Below are 22,705 nucleotides of genomic sequence, written 5' to 3' on the forward strand. Positions count from 1 at the left end.
ATGCAAAGCAAGCACACCAAAAGTCCATTTCGGTTCTTAAGCATATAAGCACCAAAACAACTATAAAAGGAGCTGCCATTTTATGGACCCTATCAAACAGGATGGCCTTGGAAATATGCGTGGACATGTGACCTAGTGTCAGGGTAATAAAGACACAGTAATTTGGGTATTCATAGGTTTTTACACACTTCCGGCTCTAAGCTCTAAACTGGTTGCTATCAGAGCCCACAGAAACAGGGACTGAAACAAACTGAACTGTAGCATCTTTTTCCATTTTGAATAACAGAATAGAATTAACCATGTCTTATCATGTAGTTACACATGTAGTCATGGAATACAAGTATGTTTAGTAATTTTAACTCAACCATGCTACACTCTCACTCTTCTTTTCTACATATAGGATCACATTTCAGTGCTGAAGGGACACAAGGAAGCTTAAGTAAAAGATCACTTACACTTTTATCTTTACTTTTTGTCTGCATTTCTTTTCTTCTGTGGTCTCTCTCCTCCCCTTTTTTTCACTCCCTTGTTTCCTTCTCCTTTCTTCTTTAATTTCTCCTTTAACAAAAATATACCACTTTCTACCTCATATATTGCCAGTTTTGAGGCCTTCATACTTTATAATCCTTTACAAAGTACCATCTTTTACCCATTCTTTAAAAACTTTCCATTCTCTAGTAATAGCACTTTTTACCTGTGAAAATAACTTCATGCTTTGGAGGACCTACTCCTGCCTTGGATTCTGTATTTGGAACAATTGAGGGAAAAAGAAAAGAAGAATGTGGGTCCAAGCATGGGCATTTTACAAATGTTTGGTGTTATAACGCTTCTGAGATACGCTACCATGGAAACAGTTCCCTTTCTTTGAAATCACAGTAAACAATTGTTTTAAATAACGATTATAACTCCTTTCTCAATCTTAAGAGATGGCCTGCATGTACGAAAGTTAGAAAGGCCAAAGAAATAGCAATGAAAATGAAAGAGTATAACTGGATTTAACAAATTTACGTTTCTTTTCTTGAAGAAAGAGAGGTAGAAGACCAAACTTGGATAATTTATTGGCATTTATCCTAATCAGTGCCTACAAATGGAAAATAAAATAATTGATTTAAACTTAGTAATTTTCAAAGGTTTTCCTATATGAAAACACTTCAGGTATACATTGAATACACTTGAATAACAGTTGGGCTCTGCTCCTGTTCAGTTTTGTTTTATCTCTTAAGTGGCCAAGACAACTTTTTTTCTAAGAAGAGTGAAGTTGCATAAGTTAACATTTGGCAAAACAAAAAATCAATAAAACAAATAAATAAATAAAAACTAACGTATTGTGAGCAAGCCAAACATCAAACATCAGGGGAAACCATGAACAAGGGAAAAAATAAGTCATCATTAAATAAATTTTCTATTTTTTCTTCTCTCCTAATGTGCTCTGTGCATATCAAACCTCCCCTTTGGAAGCAAGCTGCCAGGGTGAGATGTAAACAACACAGGGGTAAGCTTTTGGGCTCTGGGAATTGCTGCTTCACCAAGCCACAGTGAATTGTTTACATTCGGTTTTTACCAGCGTCTGAGCAAAAGAGTTCATTTTATACTCAACCTCGTAATTATTTCTATTTTTAAATAATGCAATCACAATGGCTAAATGAATAGTAAATGAATGAAAATATAATACGTTGTAAAAATTATAAATAAAAGTATTCATTTTGGATGAGGCTGGAAAAATACGATGAGAGAGGGAGGGAAAAAAAAAGCCTAGATACAATAACCACACTAAATAACAGGCTGGAGAACTTGGTACTAGCGCTTAATTCAGTATACATACAAGTAGCTTTGGATCAGTGCCACTAATAAGCAGTCCTCTAAGAAAAGCGGACCATTTTCAAAGAACAAAACAAACAAGGAAACACTTTGCTCAGTTTTACATCGAAGTGCTAATAATTACAGTCTCATCGCTTCTTTTCTAGTTTTCTTTCTTTTACTCACACACGCACTTGCAGATCACTACCACGGAGCTGTAAACATGCACAGCATTTTAGTCTCTAAATCAGATGAAATTGGAGGAGGGCGGGTGCCGGTGAGGACAGAAGTTCGTCCTGTGCCCATGGGGGGATGGGGGTGGGGGCAACAGTAAAATCCCACCCAGCGCTTTCTGCAACTGCAACAGAAGTCGCAGGGGCTCCGTTTCATCGATTCGATTATGCCTTACCTGGTTTTGCAGTTAAATACAGCACGCCCCTAATCCTTCCTCTGAAGCGCTACATATGCTGAAAGCTACAGTATTTGACCTTACACATTTCCACAGGAGAAACTCCAAAGTAACCTTTAACTTCAATAAAAAGCTGTGTTCATTCTTCCTCTTGTGCTCAACACACAGCAATCTAATACACCTCATCATGTGGTCCGTTACCATGGGAGCAATGAATCCAGCTGCTGAAACACAAAAGACTGACAAAAAGTTGCTTTTCTCCCCTCCACCCACCCTGACAAAGTCAGATTTTTTTTTCCTTTATGACAAGTCTAATTTGAATATGTTTCTGTTGCTGACTCAACTTGACGATAGAAAAAGGAAAAAGGAAACTGAATAGCAGAGATAGAAGAATAAAAGTTCTCTAGAAACATTTAAACCAACTAATGAAATAACTATATATTTTTAAGTGCCCACTAATCCCCTGAAAATTATTTACCACTTCTGCCAGCTACACATTTTTAAATGTTACTAACGCAATGAGAAATGCAGCAATAACCCTGCAGCTCCTTTAAAAATATGCAAAATTACATTAAATTATTCAGCAAACACAGGTGACGAAAACACTGTATGGGTATATGAAGGGCTGGGGACAAACTGCTTTTCTGGAGCAAACTTCTAATCAAGGCTCAGAGGTGGGAGGTTTAATTCTTCATTTTCTTTTAAACAAAACCCTGTGTTTAACCGTTATTTGGACAGATTAACTTTCCGTTCTATTGAAATGGATCAGAAATTTGGATCTGTGGCTATACAGCTTGCTGAAATGAACAAATTATATTTGGGGTTCTATATTAAGAGTGGAGGTCTTGGACTCGGGGCAATATCAACTCTGAACAATCCTGGGACCCTCAAACCAATGACTATGAAACTCAGATTTCAGGAATCACTTCCCATTCATTACTAGGACTTCAATGACTCCAGGGGAGTCCAGGGTGACCAGAGTTTTATCTCCCATCAGCCACTGCCCCTCCCTCCCTCCGCCTGCACCAGCTGGTGCTCTCTGCCCTCCAGCGGTCTGCTACTTGGCCCCTCACTCTTAGATTGCTACCCTTCCACTTCCATAGCCTTGCTTAGTCCACAAATTTAGCTTATAATTCATAGTAATCTGTTAATCAATATACTCCTCCCTTTAGATACAGACTCTCCTACGAAAGGAGCCCTTGCTTGCTCATCTTTCCAACCGAGCAACTAGTGAAGGACATGACACACCGCAGGGCTCAGCGGCTCTTTCTTGAATGGCTAATGAGGGAACAAATACTTTACCTCCGAGATTTGGGAACCTCAAGTCCTCCAGGACTGAGTTCACAGCCTCCCCTAGTGTGGTTAAACCCTTAACAGATGATCTGCACAGGCTTTTCTTTAACACGCCGCATCACAAAGCAGGGCAGGAGAGAGGAGCCCTTAAGAAGTGCAACTACAGAGTCCCAGACACCCAATTTTGAAACCTGGCTCTTGCCCAGACCAGTTCTGTGATGTTGGGCTAGATAATTTAACATCTCTAAACCTCGTTTTACTTTTCTGTAAAGGTCTCTACCTCATAGGATTTTGCAAAAAGTATTAAATGAGATAATCCAAGAAAAGCACTAGACTATAGAGCTTGAAACATACTAAGTGCTCCACAAATGATGTGTAGTATTATTTAGTTAAAAACTTTGATGATTTTTGACAAGAGAAACTATGAGAATGCTGACTGGCTTCTGATTTCTTCTTGCTGATAAAACTGTCATTTTCACCAAGATATACATTATTAATCATAGACTTCATAATGTAAGGTTTGGGTAAAAGCACAGAATCAATGCAGTGACCATTTCAGGCAAAAAGCAGGGTTGCTTGCTCTCACCTGCCAACCATCAAGAGGGGACCTGATGTGAACAGTTGCCCACATTCCCAATGGATGAGTGAAACTTGGTAAATAATTTTTTTAAATCTTTAAATATGAAAGAAAAACACATTAAGTAAAGTGGGTCATTCTGATGTTTACATTAGGGTCTCAAAAATTGTGTCTATATTATTTATTAGAAATGGTTTTCTAATTAAAATGGGTTATATAGAATCCTGATCATAAATGGCGTCAGAATTGAAATCGCATAGGCAGATAACATTTCTAATAATTTACTGACATTGCATTAAGAGTAGCCTTTAAAAGAAGGTCACCTTTATCTGTAACAACTACGATAAACTGCTCAGCAATACATACACTTTTAGCTGCTTTCCTCCACAATCATCTAACTCAGGAAATTACCTGACATCAATGCCAGTTGCATAGGAAATGTAACATTAAACATCCTTTTGAAGACTATGAAGCAGAGAAACAGCCAGGGGTTAAAAAAACTGCGGCCGAAAGAAACTTACACTGCAGAAGCTGCTAGAAAGAATAAAACGAATGTTGTGCATTGCAAGACTTCTCTATCATTTTTTTTTAAGCCCTACAACAAATCAGTTGAAATTATAAAAATAGCTTTGGCACTGCTACAACCCTGAAAAATCCTTAAGAGTCGTGACTCATGATGACACAATCCTATAAAGCGTGTAAATGTTTGACTGAGGCAGGACAGGCAAAAAGGCCCTGGAAAATCAGCACCTCCTAATTCTGTTCAGGACAATTCATGAAGGACAGACTAACAGAACTACAATTTTAATAATTCATAACTATCCTTGTGTATGGCTGGCTGACTGGAGACTCTTTTACTGCTTGCATTTCCTTCTTCAGAAGTCCTTACCTGGTGTTTTTTACTCTCCTACAGGTTGATGGTATGGCCATTACATGTATTTAATTGTTCTTCATTTTGTAAATATAAGAGCCTATCATTTATCCAATTAATATTTACTGCTATTAGTGCATTTAATCTGATTGGCAAATTTAAAGGCACACCTTTAGGAAATGTGATGAGTATATGGTTTCATAAACTTTTAAATCCCCATTTGTAATTGTTAAGATGAATTTGTCTCTCAATGTGAACAAAATTTGTAACATAATCTGGGCTGAGTTGATCCATTTAATCTCTTAGGAAGAATCCAAATGCCTAGGGAGAAACAGTTTTTGGGTTATAAGTGACAATGCTTTAAAATGTGACTCTCTGAGAACCACCCACCCCCACCCCCCGCCCCTGGCCTGGTCCCATAGAGGTGGGTGGGAATTTTTGAGGTTATTTGCTTCACTGCTCTCTCTTCAGACTTGATGGCACCTAATCCCCAACAGGCTCAGAGGTCATGAGCTTGAATTAAACAGCATGGGCATAAAAACATTGGCTGTCAAAGTTAATGAAATTAAAACAGAGCAAAATGTTTGAACCTCTGCAAACCACTTTCTGCAGGCCACATTTTAAAAATTATTTTTTAATACCACAACATGCTTTACTGTTAGTTCACTGATTTAACTTACAGTAAGAAAACTTAGCTACAAAAAAAAGATTGTGATCTACTGAATGATTTTGCAAGCACATATTTTCTTGGGCCTCTTTTAGGCAGCTGGCCTAAAAAATATTAATCAGATAAATATCTATTCTATTTTTGAAAATGTCTTATAAAAGAATAAGACTATATAAACCATCTCAATTTTATATAACTCTATATCAAAATATTCTTTTAAGATGTCTTCAAAACATACAGTCATCTTTTGAATTATATTAATAGTGCTACAAATAATAAGGATTTCTTTGTGTCTTTCTACTGTTGACAGGTCACAAAAAAAATCTTTTTTTTCGTAACACTATGAAATTAATGTCTACATATCTTACAGATGACCCATTATGAATTCCAAACCATTTTGCAACCTATTCATTTATGGAAATATATTCCCAAATTTCTGCTTTTGCATTTTCAACTCTGTAAAATTCATCATTATACAGGTACATTCTGAATTCAACCTTACTGAAAAACTACTTAGTTTTTAAACTTAATAAAAAATCACATTATTTTCCATTTATTCACTATAAAGTTGATAAATATCCATTGTACAGAAGTTGAAAAATAAAGAATTACAAAATTAAATTAAAAGCACTCATAATCCAACTATCAGAGGTTACTCATATTAACATTTTGATGTACTTCTTTAATTTATTTAGTAAAAATCTTGGATAATTTTGAATATTGACTAATTGCTTAATGAAAGGCATAAAATAACCACACTATGGTATTACATATTATTTGAAAAAATTTATTTTAATAGCTGCATGGAATTTTACTATTTGGGTGTATCAAAATTTATTTAGCCATTCCTTATTGATAAATACATATTTAGCCTTTTCTAGGTATCTTGTCATTAGTTATGCCTATTTGTGTATAGATTTCCAGTTATATCCTGGGTTATTTCTACAGAATATACTCCTAGCTGGAATTATTGAGCTCCAGTTAGAAAATCTAAGCACAGAATTTTCAAATTGGTAGGATTCATAGCTACAATTTAATCTAGTACCTCATTTTATTGATGAGGAAACTGCGACTCAATGAGGTGAAACAGGAGGCTTTTAAGTCTCACTGTGAACTTTTCTAGTGTTAGAACAGAAACTGGGGTTCTTTGGTTGTGAATTCACTCTGCTTGGTGTAATTTCACATGCTAACTCTAAATGGCAATCTATTTTTGAGGTGTTCACTCCAAGTCCCTGCTTGGTGTCATCTGTGAAACTTCATGAATGTTTGGTGTCATCTGTGAAATTTCGTGAATGTGTTCTAGAGACTAAGACAGGAACGGAAGTTACTTGGAGTTGGGTGACGCTGCCTTCTGGGACAATCCACACGGCAGTATGTCTACAGCCTCTTTCCACTGACAGTAAACAGAATGGATACAGGGAAGAAAGAAGTATTTTCCTAAACTGAAATTTTTCCTGTGGAGAACAAAATGGGAAAAGATTCCAAGGAGAGTTGAGAGGTTAGGATGGTCATGAAGTTAGCAAGCTCAAACTGATGTAAAGTTTGGCAGAGTGTTCTCATGGCCTCTGAGTTTGTTCATGGCTTGGTTTGCTCTTGGCAGAAGCAGATGACGTGTGTGATGTGAGTGGCAGGTTGACAGGAGACACAATAAGTACCTTTTCAGTCACCCTTATGACTATCCCATATTCTTTAAATCCAGTTGTTTGCACAGCCATGGTGATGTCTCCATTTGATGGATGATATTCTTTCCCAGCTAGCGGGAAAAGGGAAGGACATTTCTGAAAATAACTCAAGGAAACAGGCAGATTCCTAAGACGTCGCTCTTGAAAGAATTCATTTTCTTAGTCTGAATATACAGTACTGGAAACTATTGTGTCCTTGTCTCTCCTTTGTAGCTTGTTCTAAAATGAGATGGCTTATTCTAATTCAATAAGTTTTAATTATGTGCCTTCTAAAAGCACATATTGTACTAGATTTAGGCAAAGAAATAAAAATAGCCTACAACCTAGCTGGGGAGATAAGAATACGGATATGGAAAATATAACTGTAGATATAACTAACTGAGAAAGAATATAAGCAAATGATTTGAGGGTAGACAGATAATTTAACCAGACCAGTTTAGGCAGAACATTTAGGGCAAAAAGGAAATCACCCATTCGGTGTTTCCCAAGCTTGGAAAGCATATGTTGTTGGCAGAGTAGGTGTATTTTCCTAGATTCCTTTACTTTGTGTTCAGGGACTTGGAATATATCATCACAGTATACATTCTAAAGCTCTACGGAGGGATGTCTCATGTACCCAAAGAGCATATTCAGTGACCAAGATTAGATGGAGGAGAGATAGAAGCTACTGAGTTTCTTCTTTCCTTTGTAATGCTCCTCTGGGAAAGAATAAGCAATTGAATAGTCAGTGGGTGGGGTGGGGGAGGGTGGACTGTAACTGTCAATCAAGTGATGGGTGTATATAGATCATAGATAACCAGATGGAGGGGAATAGGAAGCAAATGCAATGTCATACATCCTGTAGGTTCTTAGTCACAGTTAACCATTGATAACAATTCTGATAAAATAAAGGATACTAGAAGATGAAGCTAGTTAGAAGAAAACTTAAGTCATGACCATAGGAAAAAGACATAGTTATTGAAAAACACAGATTAAGAAACACTCTGCAAAGGATATAAGGTGATTTTGAGAGAAAGAAGAAAACAGGAGGATATGTGGTTCAAGATAACACACAGTAAAATCACCAAGGAGGAGGGATAGAAAAAGAATACTGATGAAGTTCATAGTATTAAGAAAATTGCTTGAAAAAATTGAGACAAGTAGCAAACTAAAATTTGAAATTTCATTCTGCACACTTAAATGAATCCCATTGTTGGAGTGAATGAAAACACTTGGTAGTTAATTTTTATATAAACTGATTCATAATAGGAAGATATCGGGCTCTCCGGATCCTTCTGCGTGTCTATTGTGGCAATTGCGGAATCAGCAGGGACCTTCCATCTGACATTTAGGAGTTTCCCATAGCTGATGCTTGCTGCACACGTCATCCTGGTCAATTTTTCATTAGACCACTAAATTCTGTTTAGATCCTCATGGTGATATGTGAAATGGAGAAACTGGAAAAGGTACAATGCTGAACAATAAATAGGAAGGAAAGTGGAACATGACTGTGAGGGAGGCACTTAAGCCTTTGAAAGAATATTTGCTCGTAAATAATGGCGAGCAGGTGCTCTTCACTTTTGCAGAGGGAACCACAGCATGCTCGGGCCAGGGGCAGCCACTAGAAAGCACTGCCTGCTACAATCCCACAATCCTGGGCTCTAAGGAACACTAGCAAAAAAGACATGAGCATTCTACTTTGTTTGTCAGAGATGAGCAGCATTTTCAGAGGACATCCGCCACTCGAATTTGTTACACATATAAGCACTCTTACATCCCAGTGAAGACATAATTTGCATTTATTTGTGTCTACACACACATATGGAGCAGAAAGAAACTGTAAGTTAAGCATCAAGTCCTGCGGTTTGGACTGCCCACCCATTTTGCCCTACTGGTAATAATGTCCAAACTACTAAGCACCAAGGCAAATTGTTTTCTCTATTTCAAGTTTTATATCTTTGGTAAACACTGTAGACCAATAAAAAAATTAAAGTAAGCAAAAAATATTTTTAAGCATTTATGATCCCATCAACGACAGTGAGCACTTCAATACTTCACTTATGCTGTTGGCATCTCTTAAATATTCTGATCTGTAGTACTTTGTTAGCACCAAAATTTTAAGAAAGTTTTAAGAATGATTGCTCACTGGTCTCAGCTTCACAGTGGCTAATTAGTTTATGTCCTTGCTTGGAATGGGGTACGAGAAATGCTACGCTGAGGAAAGCTTCCTCAGATGATATGGTTGTGTCTCAGACATGTCAGGGTAAGTGGCATTTGAGCTGATATCTGTGAAGAATGGAGACAAGGCATTTTAGGCAATGGGAAGAGCACCTGTGACGTTCCCAAAGGGACTTGTGTTCAAGGAATGCAAGAAGACCTGTGTGGTTGGAAAGAGTATGGCATGAAACTGGAGAAGTTGGCAGAGATCAGGGCTTTGTAAGCCATATAAGGGATTCTGAAATTTATTCCATGTGCAATGAGAAGCTTCTGAAGGACTGAAAACATGGCAGAGATATAATCCGACCTTCATTTTTAGATTAACACCTGGCTATGATATGGAGAATGGCAGACTTGAATGCTGACAATGGAGACAGTGAGAAGTAGATATATTTAAACTATATTGTGCAGATGGAATTGACAAGAAACAGTCATAGACTGAATGTGGGAGGCTAGTGAGAAGAAGGTGTAAAGAAAATCTGTCAGCATTCTGGAGGTGTTACTTACAGCGAAGCAGAAGCCAGGTGCAGGAGCATGTGGGGTGAGGGCAGGGAGACATGAGATGTAAGGGAGAGCACTGAATTTGAGAGGTCTCTGGAACAGTCAAGTGGCTACATCTCAGAGCGTGTTTTCTGTAGAAGCCTGAAGCCCTAGGAAGAGGGCTTGGATGGAGATTCACATGTGGTAGTTGTATGTACAGAGGGTTTATTAAAGCCATGGGCAAAGAAGACAATGCATAGACGAAGCAGGCTCAAGACTGCCCTGATTCAGAAGGGCTAGGAAGATGGGAGGAAAATCTGTGAGAGGATTTTATGGAAGCCAAGACAAGGGGATTTTTCAGGAAGAAAGGGGTCCACTTTGGTGGAAAGCTGCTGAGAAGTTGTATAAGATGAGAATGGAAAAAGCATTCACTAGCTTTGGAATATGCAGAAGATGATGACCTTAGTATTTTGGTGGGATGGCAAGGGACAGGATAATGACAAGAAAGGTAGGTTCAGAAGTGGAGTCAGCCTGTGTAGACAATTTTTTTTTTAAAAGAAACTTGGATTTATAGGGGAGCATAGAAATAGAGTAACAACTAAAAGGAAACCTTCCCTTAGGAATGAAAAGAGGGAATTCCTGTCAATAGCTTCTTTATTCTCAATGAAGTAGGAAAAAGGTTACAGCTCAGAATGAGGAACGGGGAGAAGAGGTTTAAGACAAGTAGGAAAATAAAGAACTAAACATCGTGGAGTATAGAAGAGGGAGCTGACAAGAGAAATGGTAGGACTTCCAGGCAGTACTGCATGAAACTCTGAAATGGTGGTCATGAACTTAGCGTAATACCAGCATGCTCACTCGTGTGGTTTTCTTCAACAAGCTCAGCTGAACAGGTATTTAGAGTGGATACGTGAGGTGACTGGGTTCACCCAAAGCTTGGCCATTGCCAGGTAAATATGATGGGAGGAAAGAGGTGCAAGGGAGTTGAAAGTATGGAAAAGGGACATTATGTAATGGTTGATCATGGAATCTAAGCGAAGGAGGCAGAGAATTAAAGACAGAAGTAGGTCAGTAGATGTGCTGGTCTGAATCTGTGGTGGACCCCAGAAAAGCCATGCCCTTTGATCCTCATTCAATATTGCTGAGTGGGAGCATTTTGATTGTTTCCATGAAGACGTGACCCACCCAATTGTGGGTGGTAACTTTTGATTAGATGATTTCCATGGAGGTGTGTCTCCACCCACTGAAAGTGGAGTTGCTTGCTGGAATTCTTTAAAAGAGCAAACATTTTGGAGAGAGTCCCCTTTTTGGTAGAGCCACGAGAAAGCCAGCAGATGCTGCCATGTTTGCCATGTAGTGCTCCAGCTGAGAGAGAAACATTGAACATCACTGGCCTTCTTGAACCAAGGTATCTTTCCCCAGATACCTTAAATTGGACATTTCTATAGACTTGTTTTTATTGGGACATTTTCTCAGCCTTAGAACTGTAAACTAGCAATTTGTTAAATTCCCCTTGTTAGAAACCATTCTGTTTCTGGTATATTTTGTATTCCGGCAGCTAGCAAACTAGAACAGTAGATACTAAGAATCAGCTAGGACCAAAAGACCCTGTAATGACTACAAAAGATTGCAAATGTAGAGCATCAAAGCAAAGGAGCTGGCAGGGTAGGATATAGTGGTGGGAGAATGAGATACCTGATTTTGTGATTTTGGAAGTGGTTCCTTTCTGAAGATAGCCAGCGATCATGTAAGTAGAAAGCTAAGGTTGACTGGAGGGATGTTCCTGGATTTGAGCAAATCTTAGTAGGACATCTACAGGGATACTGAAGTTATCATGAATAAAGGTAAGAGTTGGAGTAGCGATATTTATGTGACCTAATAAGAGCCAATCAGAGTTCTGTGGTACACAGGGTTAAAGTCTCTCTGTGATCTAAGGCTGCGTATATTATGTAACCTTGGAGCTGTTGGTGCATTTCTTCATTGTTGCATTGATAGAGCCTCCTTACCTATCTGTCCAAACCAAGGGAAAACAGAGCCAAGGAAGGAGAAATAAAAATGAGGATAACATTTGAACTCCTGGGTCTACCCTTGCCCGAAGCAGGAAACAAGGTCCCTTTTCATGAAGATTATCTGAGTGGAATTTTCTGTCACTTTTGCAAACACAAAGCATAGATTAATATGGATGGGCCTGTTTCATAAAAAGAAAATAAATGGAAGTGTGACAGATTTCTTGGTTATCCATTCAAATATCCATTGTCCCACTTTTTCTTGCTGGCAGAACACTGAATTTTTTTCAGTTGCCCATTTCTTTCTACCTTAGGTCTCAGGGAAAGGTCTTGTTATTGTATTCCCCTTGTCAGTGATGCTGATGAGATATAAAGGAACATCTGTTGGGGGAGTTTCTGGGAAAGATCTCGTCACTCTAAGAAGAGAGTCACCAAGAGAAATGAGAAGCTCCGAACATCAGAAGAATGGTGGCAAACAGTTCTGTGTGGTTGGGGTACAGGCTGAGTGGAGAAGCAATGCCCAAGAAGAACCTGAAAAGGTCGCAAAGTTCTGCTTGCTATCAATGAAATGATGAAAAGAAGCAGATGCCAGGACATGTGAAGGAGTAGGCCAAGGGAATTGCGAGTCAAGAAGCAAAACATTTCTCTGAAAAGAGATTTTCTTGCTTTCCTTTCACATGCTATCTGTGATGGGGTTGTTTTCGCAAGTGGTTGCTAAAATGAATTGTCTGCTTTCTGATTTGTAATTATCAACATTTCCTGGGGTCTGGGTAGGTCTTCACTGCCCTCATCTAACTGCAGTCCCTGCTCTTCCTATAACTTGGCTCTCAAGACAGGCATCAAGTAAGAAGAAGATGACACCAATAGGATGACTTAACCCCCTGCAGTACTTGCTACCTCAGGCTCTGTATTTCATGTAATCGAATCTTGTGTGCACAACTTGCTGTTCTCTATACTGAAAGTCCTGTGTTGGAATATCTTCTCCACCAAAGTTATCATCCAAAAATGGACTCTTTAAAATAAATTATTTTCTATGCTGCATGGCAGGGGTCATATTTCATTCTTTTTCCATGTCATTATCCTGTTATTGCAACAATATTGTTGAAATTTTTTTTTTGGGGGGGGAGTAGGTGCATGGACTGGGAATTGAACCCAGGTCTCCGACATGGCAGGCGGGAATTCTACCACTGAACTATCCTTGCACCCCCAAAATAATTTTGAAAAGTGAAATTTCCTTTTTCAAGACTTTTGTTTCTCCTTCTAATATTGTCACCTCTTCTAGCTGAGGTGCCTAGAGTCCAGGGAATTTACTATATGGCCATGACTAACTACTGTGGTCACCTACTCAGATGACGCCTCTGCATTTTAATCGGGGCCTGCTGGAGGCACAGAGTTTCGGGGCCACAGCAGGCTGTTGATGTGGGTTTGTTTGAACAGAGGAGCACAGTGACCTGGCGAGACGGGATCTCATCTGCTTTCACCTTCAGAGTCTACTACTTGCTGACTGTACAATCTTGGGAAGTTCCTTAATTACTGAGCCTCAATTTCCTTATCTGAAAAGGGATACCAGTGGTACCTACCTAATGGCATAGTGGTGAGGACCAAGAAGAAAGCATGTGGAAAGTATCTAATTTGTAGCCTAATAAGGAACAAGTAGGGGACAAATAGGAAACGTGGGAAGTTGTTAATGTGGAGGGTAGCTGCAGCTCTTTGTATTTTATAGCTCTTAACCATGGGACTAGAGACATATTGCACTGGATAATTCTTTGTTGTGGGGACTGTCCTGAACATTCAATCACTGTATGATCCCCTGCCCCTACCCACTAGATCCCCTGCCCCTACCCACTAGATGCTAATAGCGTTCCCCCACCCCAGGCAAGACAATAAAAAAATGTCTTCAACACTGCATTATAGTGAAGTGGGCAGGCGCTTATGCGTCAATCATGATCATTGGTAATGATCATGGTGATGAATACACAACTATGTGATACATTGGCCACTGATTGTACACCATGTTTATGGAATGTTTATATGTTAAGAATGTTTGTATATTGTTTTATCAGTAAAAATATTAAAAAAACCAAGAAAACTTTGGTAGATGATTTCATGTCCCATCTTAAGATTTATATATGGGGCACAGTTCACTCAGATGATTATTTGTTATGAGTAGTGATGTATAGATATATATTAAATAATCCTTTATTCAAAGGACACAAGTGTCTCTGTTTTGTGGCCATACTTCTTAAAATTTCCCATCGTATGGATATGGGGAGGTGAAAAATAGCAGGGCATGGGAGAGGGGCAGAAGTTCTTCACCTTAAAAATACATGCTAATTTTGACTCAGTAGTAGACTTTTTATGGTTTTCATAGAGAAGTAATACTGTTCTTTCCCTTTACTTTGAATAAAGCATTTTAGCCAAATGGAACATATAACCCCAGCGTACAACCCAATATCCCAGTCAGAAAAGAATGGCACTATATGGATGCATTTCAAAGTATTGGTAGTGTTCTCTTCAGAACGTATCAGGTATTTTAAATTTTATTGGTTAATTTCATCACCGAGCTAAAATCCTCTCACCCTACTAATTTTTCCATGGTTTCGACACTGCTTTGAAATGGCCTTTCAAAAAGGGGAGAAATGTTTGAGAATCCTTAAAATCGCAACTTGAAAAAAAAAGGTAACATTATCAAAGAATGGAGTAAGCACTAAAATATTTTTCCAAAGAAACTGAGCAGGCAGAATCATAAGCATTTGGAAAAATGCTGTTTGAGAGGGTGAATCCTAGCAGACATTTCATTTTGTATTCTGTAAAAATCATTTGGAAGAACTTAGGATCTAGTTCCTTTGCTTTTACCATCATTCTCCAAGCCTCTATCAGACCATAGAGAAGGACATTATGTTAAATGCCAATTCTCATTTGTATGATTTAATGAGCTACTTCTGAGAAAGTTACTGTTTCACCAGCCCATTAGGAGCGCCTGGGATGGCTGGGGCAGAATTAAGGCTCAGGTCACACAGCTGAAGCTAATGGCTATGTTTCAGTTATTCATTTATGTTTTTCAGACTCTCGGACATGCCTCCTATGGTTACTAGGCAACCAGAGTCACTGTACTTTGTATGCACCAAGCATGAACTTTAGGTGTGAGTATGGGAGGGGATCTGAATATTTTAAGGAGAAGGCATTCATGAGTTGAACTATCATCGTTGTTATTAGGTAAGAAAAAACATGAGGGCTGCAACTATCTGTCAGAAGGTGGATTAAATAAATATTTATTAATAATATTTTATTATAATAAAATGATATTTATTAAGAAAATATTTATTAATATTTTATTAAATATTATATTCAATAAAATTATAATTGATTAATTATATAAATAAATATAATTATATTATATTTATTTTATTAATAAAATATTGATAATATTTTATTACAAAAATAATATTTTTTTTGTAAGCTCAAAAAAAACATTTGAGCTTACAAGTAACAACCCTACCCACAACAGGCTGAAAGCAGGAGATTATAGGAAACATCAAAGGAATTCTTTTTACCGGACAGGGAATTCCTGTTAAAAACAGTTTAGACCAGGGATTTACAGGTCCCGCTTCCATTAGACCCTTTCACTCCTTGGCTTGTAGGAAGGGAGAATTCAAGACAGAAGGGGAAGGTTTTATATTGGGTTAATATTACCATTATCCTAATAATTTCTGCACAAGTTTGCACATCTTGACAAAGGAGAATTCAAAGTGCCGTGGTTATGTGTCAGGGAATCAGGTGGTGGCTTCTCTGTCACACTCAGGGTGGCACCCTGGGCCGTGGAGGAGGCGGATGAACTGGGGGAACTAACCTCTGTTGTGCTATGAAACGGGATCTGCCGAATGAGGTCATGAGTGGCTCAGGTGCTGTGGCTGAGTGGGAAGCATGTAACCTTATCTGGAATGCACTAGAACTCTTCCGCTCCCCTCTCCCCCCTGCCCCATCTGCCTTCAGAGGATGCTACCACCCTGGGAAGAAATCCATCTTCAGAAGGAAACAATGTGATAACAGAGGTGTTTATATACCTTAGAGAGGAATGATAAAATAATCAAAACCTGTGCTTAGAAAAACACAGCCACCTTACTTATCTATCAAAGTGGAAGTGAAAGAAAAAATGCTGTAAGTATTATTTATCTGAGTCTGAAAGCATATTATAGACACACATAAATACAGTGTAGCAATATTTCTAGTCAAATATTATAGAGTTGTTAAGAATGGACAGAATTAGCTACAGTATTCATCTGCTTTGGTGGTTAGAAACTACCAGTTCACAGTTAGGATTTTGCTAAAGGAAACTGTACATGTTTATAAGTCAGGTCACAAGTATGAACACACTGACATTAAAACACATTATTATTGGCTTTTGCAAACCCATTATAATTCTTAGGTTTTGATAGGAAAACATTGTTCCATTCATTCTTGTGACGGTCAGAGTTTTTAAAGTTATATTTACATAAAGGTAAATAACATTCAGCAAACTCTCCTGGGGAAATAAAGAGCCTATCAACAAATACTAAATGATTCAACAAGTCAGGGATTTATAACCTGGAAATGTGAACAGAATTCTTATTTTTTATAAACTGTTCTATTTTTATCTAACTCAAAGGTAGACATGGACAACAGTATAGACATGCCCCTTAAGTTTTTTTAAATATTTCTTTTCATTTGTTGAATGTTTAGGAAACCATCAATAGGTAGAAAACAAATTATTCGTATAATGGGAGTAGATCAAAATCATACTCGTAACATTTTGTCATAATTTATAAGGTACTTGTGAAATGCACTATTTAAAATTTTTAAAATAGTGAATATTTGACAATAGCTTTGGCTGCTATTTTTTATGCAACATTATGTCTTATATAGTTTGGACTGTTTTGGTTTTCATTAAAGTACCTTTTAATGGTCACTTTAGGTCACATGTGCTGAGGGATATGTACAGATGCACATAAGATAGCAAGTGAGATATGGGCCAGGAAGATGCTTCTGTTCTGCTTGCCCATAGATCTGGCCTTGAGAAAAGTGCCTTAGATTAGGTTAATGTTCAGTAACCATGGGTGAGCAGTGGGTCCACTTCTATGGATTAGGAATAAAACTAATTTCAACGTTATTTTCTCAGACTCCTCTCCTTAGATCTGGAAGCTTTAACTGGGAAGAAATAAAAAAGAGAATATAGGAATATTGGCTGGTTTATTGTGGAGAGGAGCTGAGGTGGGGAGGAGACTTAGATCTGAACGTGACTTTCTGCTAATTACTGGGGGTGGAACAACATTTCTGGGCTTTGATTTCCTCAAATGTAAAATTAGGAGATCTGGGTTAGACGATGTAAAATATAATTCCTGTTGCTTAAATTCCATGATCCAGAGGCATAATCTGTGGCAAATCTAATTTGCATATTATTTGGAATAATTAAAACTTATTTATCTCAAGTTTTCAAGTGTCTAGCACAGCACCAGGTAAGAGATGTGAAACGTATGGTTAAAGAATGAATGAATGAATTATTATGGATACAAATGCTGCCTGAGCATCATGAGGAATTTTTACAAAAAGAAGGAACTCTTCTCTATGGATACTGACTTTTGCAATTAAAATAAAATCAGATCTCTTCTTGAAAATTTGAGGTTTATTCCTATCAATTATTATTTTTATGCATTGTAACTAGGTGGTGTGATTTCAAAAAATTCAGAACACATTTGTATGCTCTTTTAAGAAGTGTTATAGCATCACATCTAGGGAAATTTTTATTTTTTCAATCTAAAAAAACCTTTCATAATTAGTGATAAATATTTTCATAAATATTGTTAAGGAGAAACCAGGAAGAGGGCCAGAAACCCCTGCTTTTTTAAGACCACAGCTCCAATAGTGAATCTAAATGATAGTTAGCCCTAAAATTCTATCATTCTACATCTGTAGATATCACATTTCCAGACTTATGCTCAATAAATGAGGGGTTTCTATAAATATGTCTCCAAATTGCAAAACACTCTATCTCACAGGCTCTTATTGAGCTATAATTGTGCTAATTTTAGCATCATCCTAAACATAAACTTACTTGCCAATGAGAAAAGGATTTGTGGACTTATAAATAGCTCACAGCCCAGGAAATAGTTTAAATGGGATATTTCTAGTACACTCTAATGTACATTCTTCTTATAGGATTAAACTGGAAAATTCTTTAAGAGTGGCAGTTTGCTGCAAAGGAAAGACATGACTTAATATTTCAGTTCTGCCTCTTACCAGAAGTGTGACACTGGTAAGTTACTTAAACTCTTTGAACCCAAGTTTTCTTACCTGAATAATGGGGAAAATAACGGCTAATTTGAGGGCTGTCTTATTGTGTAAATAAGATATTGTTCATACAGTATTCACCTTACTACTCGAACTGGGGGGGGGGGGGGCTCTATGTAAGACCCTCTTTTCCCTAATGGACCTCTCCTTTGGCTTATAATAACTTGAGAAAATGCTATAATCTGCAGCTCACTGAAAGCATTAAAGCAGATCTCAGAATATGATCCTCCAAACATCATTCAAAACCAAAAAGGAAAGACTGATCTGAGCTTCACAGAGAATATTCAAAGATGAAAAAAGACTGGCACCTGTCCTTAATGAAAACACAACTCAGAGGAAAGACAGACATATAACATGAGAAATTACAACATGATGCTGTGAGTGACAGAATATCATTTGCTTTTCTTTCTGTTATCTGATCTCCTTGAAATGGCCCAAAGAATTAGAAGAATTCTTATACAGGACTGATAACCATTGAACCAGGAGGATTTCATCAATGACTGCGCTAAAATTATAATAGCAATAGCTGTGATGGATATTGAAAGACGACTAGGATACTGCAAAGCACTGAAGAGTGAATTGGTGCATGTGGGAGAGGAGGATTTGGAAGAGTATTGGTAGGTAGAAGTCTAGGCAGAAGAACCAGCATGAAGAACATGGCTCAGAGGAAGGAGAATGAATAACAAATTCATTCATTTGTTAGCAAAGGTCCATTGATGAGGACCAAAGGTAGGCCATGAGACCAAGAGCACAGTGATGCCTTTACTAAGACTTGCTAAGGAATATAGAACACAGATGGGTTCTGCCATTGATGGAGCTGCCAACATTGGCTGTGATTTTAGACCAAAGTTTGAACTATCATCTTGGCTACTGTTTGTTAGGCACCTAATATATACAAGGAACTACGCTTGCTTGTTTCATGATACCTAGTCTTCACAAGGAAGTAGACATGTATTTTCAGATAGGGAAACTGAGATTCAGCAAGGCTAAGTAATTTGCGGCTTGAGATGACATTCTTAAGTTAAGCAAATGATGTAAAAAAAAAAAAAGCCATAGGATTTTTAAGATACTAATTTCAAAACAAACCATCAAAGAATGGAAACAATGAGATCTGAATGTAAATCTGAATATAAAAAAAAAAAAGGAAGCAGGAACAACTAAAAAGTGGGAAGTTGTGTTCCAAGTAAAGCTGTTCAAGATTTGGGCAATAACCTCTGCTACAGATTTGTTCTGGAATGATGTAATTTTTCAACAATAAACATGTAGATTCTATGTTTTAAAATTACTTGGTGGTTATATTACTTGAAAATGGTAGCATAAAATTGAAATGCTCAGGTTGAAGCCAAAAAGCCTGGGTTTGAATTCCTTAATCCCCTTTCCCCACTTACTTATCTTCAGGCCAGTTACTTACCTTCTTTGGGTCCCTGTCTCCTCATCTTTAAGAAAAGAGATGACAAAAGTACCTACATCAAGGGTTGTTTGAGCATTAAATGAAGTATAAGTGAATATAGAAAAGTGTTTGGTATTAAATTAGAACCCAGTAAGCACTAGCCAGCATTGCTTCTTGTTTTGCCCCGATTTACCCATCATTTATTAAGAATCTATAGTGTACCAAGCACTGTGCTAGTTTCCAGAGACTTAGAATGGATAACAAATGATTTCTGCCTTTAAACACATTTGATTTTCCCAACACCCCATGCTGAGGTTCAGCAGAAGTTCTCTCAACTACATCTTGGTTGAAGCATATTCTGGAGCTAAGTGGGCACCAGTGATTTAAAATCTCCCATCACAGTGTTGCTCATTAACACTTTGGCTCCTCCTATACCTGTCCCCTAATATTACAGTAATATCGTTCAGCCTGAGTGCTCTCTTAGCACACGTGTTTCCCTTGACTTACTAGGCAACATCAGGGAGTCAGTGAGTTTATGTCAGTCATCTCCTCCTTATGTGTATTAATCTGAGAAGCCGACTGCTTCAGGAGTCTGTTCTATGCTAATTCCTCAGACTTATGTGTGATGTAGTATATATTATTAATGCATGCATTTCTTTTCCAAGGGGATCTTTTTTCTTCTAACATGACTTCATAAAGCCTGATTTCTATAAACTGGGGAGAAGTGTTAATGAATAGTTTTCTGTGCTGGACCAAACTAAAGAAGGCTTGTTTTGGGAACAACAGTCATTCACTGCATCTTAAATCACACCCTAAACAACTCATGCCTGAGTCTCCCGACTTCAGGATTACCAAGGGATCCCCGTAATCCTGCTCATGATGCATATGCACGTTCTCTGAAGGGATTCTAAAGTAGGCATTGCAGGTTCTACATCAGAATTGGTCGAATGGATGAACATGGATGAACATTGCTGGTCATGTTGTCCATTTGAGGGTAACCACAGGACCCTGAAACAGACAGATGGGCTTTCCAACCTCAGAAGAAAAGATTGACAAGGAAACTATCTACAAAACAAGTGAGAAGGAAATAAAAATAGCAGGGTACTTATGTTTAAAATAATCAAGTGAGGTGCAAGATGATTCAGCGAAGAGCAACTTTAATACCAAGGAAGTCCTTTTGAAGAGAGTGGGATTGTTTGGACAGTGGCAAATTGTTTACCTGTTAAGAAAGCAGACCCTGGCATCCTGACCATTTTGCTTTCCAATCTACTCTGTCCTTATTAAAAGAAATGCAAAACGTTTAGATCATAAGGCATCTTCAAAGAACAAACAACCATTACTAAAACGGAGATGTAAAATCCCTCGATTGTGGGTGAAAGGAGCCATACTAGATAAACTGGAAGCTCTAGATTTAAATGTAACTGCAGGAAATGAGACGGAAGCCTCCAAAAGGAAGTTTCTACACTACACATACAAAAGTTTATGAGAAAAGAATGTTAAAAAAATATCATTCTTATTTGCATTTGGAACAGTATTGAGAGTTTATTTTTTTTCCCAGTAAGTTGATATACAAAATGGGAAAACTGATGAAGATTTTGTTAGTAACAATAAATTAATGCTATGATATTGAGTAGCTTAGAATATGGTTTTAAATACATTAAGTTACAATTTTTTTCGATGCAAACCCCCCCCAACTTTAAATTTATTTTTTGGGAATCATTTTTTTTTCCTCTGGGAGAAGCAAGCAATCCCTGTTCATTTGTCTTCTGATAATTTTGGTAAAAAAATAAATAAACCACTGATGGATCAGTCAGGATCCAAGTAGGAAAAGAGAAAGCAATCTAATCTAGACGAAAGACTGGAGAAGCGAGACGGGAGATAAATTATCAAGCCTGGAAATTAGGAGCAGCAGGAAACCAAAGACACCGTCACCAGCAAGTCTCAGGGGCAAAGGGAAGCAGTGATGTCCTTGGGTTCGAGGTCGTGGAGGAGAAGCGGCAGCACCCTAGAAGTCACTGGCAACAAGGTGGAGTGGGGTGTGGGGCGTGGGGCGTGGGGAAAAAAGCAGGAACGAGACCAGCATAATCGGAAAACTGAAGGTGAATAACATAAGTTTCTCACTTTCTCTTCCAGAGTGACTTTACACTAGGCAAAGTGGTTTACTGATATTGTTGAAGGGCCCTAGTTTAGCTCCCAGAACTGCATCACAAAAACATCTTGCCGATAAATGAAATCACCATTTCAGCTCTATGTCTGACATCAGTAAATCAAATTTACACACACTTAAGATTATGAGAGTGGTATCCACTATTAGGAGCTAATCAAAAGTGTAAAGGAGGCACCACTGCCTTTGGGTTAGATTTAGATAGCAGCTAATGCTTGGTCAGCTGCATTGTGACATTCCAGACTGTGAACACAGGTGTATTCTGACATTCTGGAAATCAGCATATTCCAAAGTAGATAATAAAATCACATTTTGAAAGGTGGCCTCAGGAGAAGGTGGAAAGCCGCCCAGTTTCCTCAGTATGGTACTACTCATCTCCATTCCTCTCTGTTCTGCTGAGAAATAACAATGCCATGCTTCTGACTAATATTAAAGCAATTTGCAGGCTCATGTCTTTTGTAGCATGGAAGGTTAATTAACATGATGATATAAAAAGCTTAAATGTGCGTGTGTGTGTCAGAGAGAGTGTGTTTGTGTGTGCATACATATACACAGCAGGTTAACATTTTAGCCTACCTGACCTAAACCATGTCCTATTTTTATTTTTAGCACCATATTTCAAAACTCCTAAGAGTCAGTTTCTGAAATATTATCCTTATCTCACCCACAGATCTCTTAATAACTAAACAACCATAACCACCATAAAATTTTCCTTTAGTTGATGCTATTAAAACATGGTTTTATCTCATTGTAGCTTATTACTCTTATATTAAGCATGTGTTACCTATTTTTAAAATCAGATGATCTTTAGACTAGAACTAAGTATTATGACATCTGCTTAACAGAACC

The 22,705-nt window shown here is 37.8% G+C and overlaps 1 protein-coding gene across 16 annotated transcripts in view; it reads right to left on the reverse strand.

Annotated features, from left to right (window-relative positions):
• Positions 1 to 22,705, reverse strand: part of DTNA (dystrobrevin alpha) — a 383,081-nt gene that overhangs the window by 178,759 nt on the left and 181,617 nt on the right. The window contains exon 1 of one of the 16 annotated variants that reach the window (XM_077135650.1): positions 2,207 to 2,523. The exons of the other annotated variants lie outside the window; for them this stretch is intronic. The gene's annotated coding sequence lies outside the window, so the exon portion shown is untranslated. Of the gene's footprint in view, positions 1 to 2,206; positions 2,524 to 22,705 lie in introns of those variants that run through there. 16 annotated transcript variants of the gene reach the window in all.

The sequence above is a fragment of the Tamandua tetradactyla genome, chromosome 18 (assembly GCF_023851605.1).
Source record: "Tamandua tetradactyla isolate mTamTet1 chromosome 18, mTamTet1.pri, whole genome shotgun sequence".
Classification (NCBI taxonomy): Eukaryota; Metazoa; Chordata; class Mammalia; order Pilosa; family Myrmecophagidae; genus Tamandua; species Tamandua tetradactyla.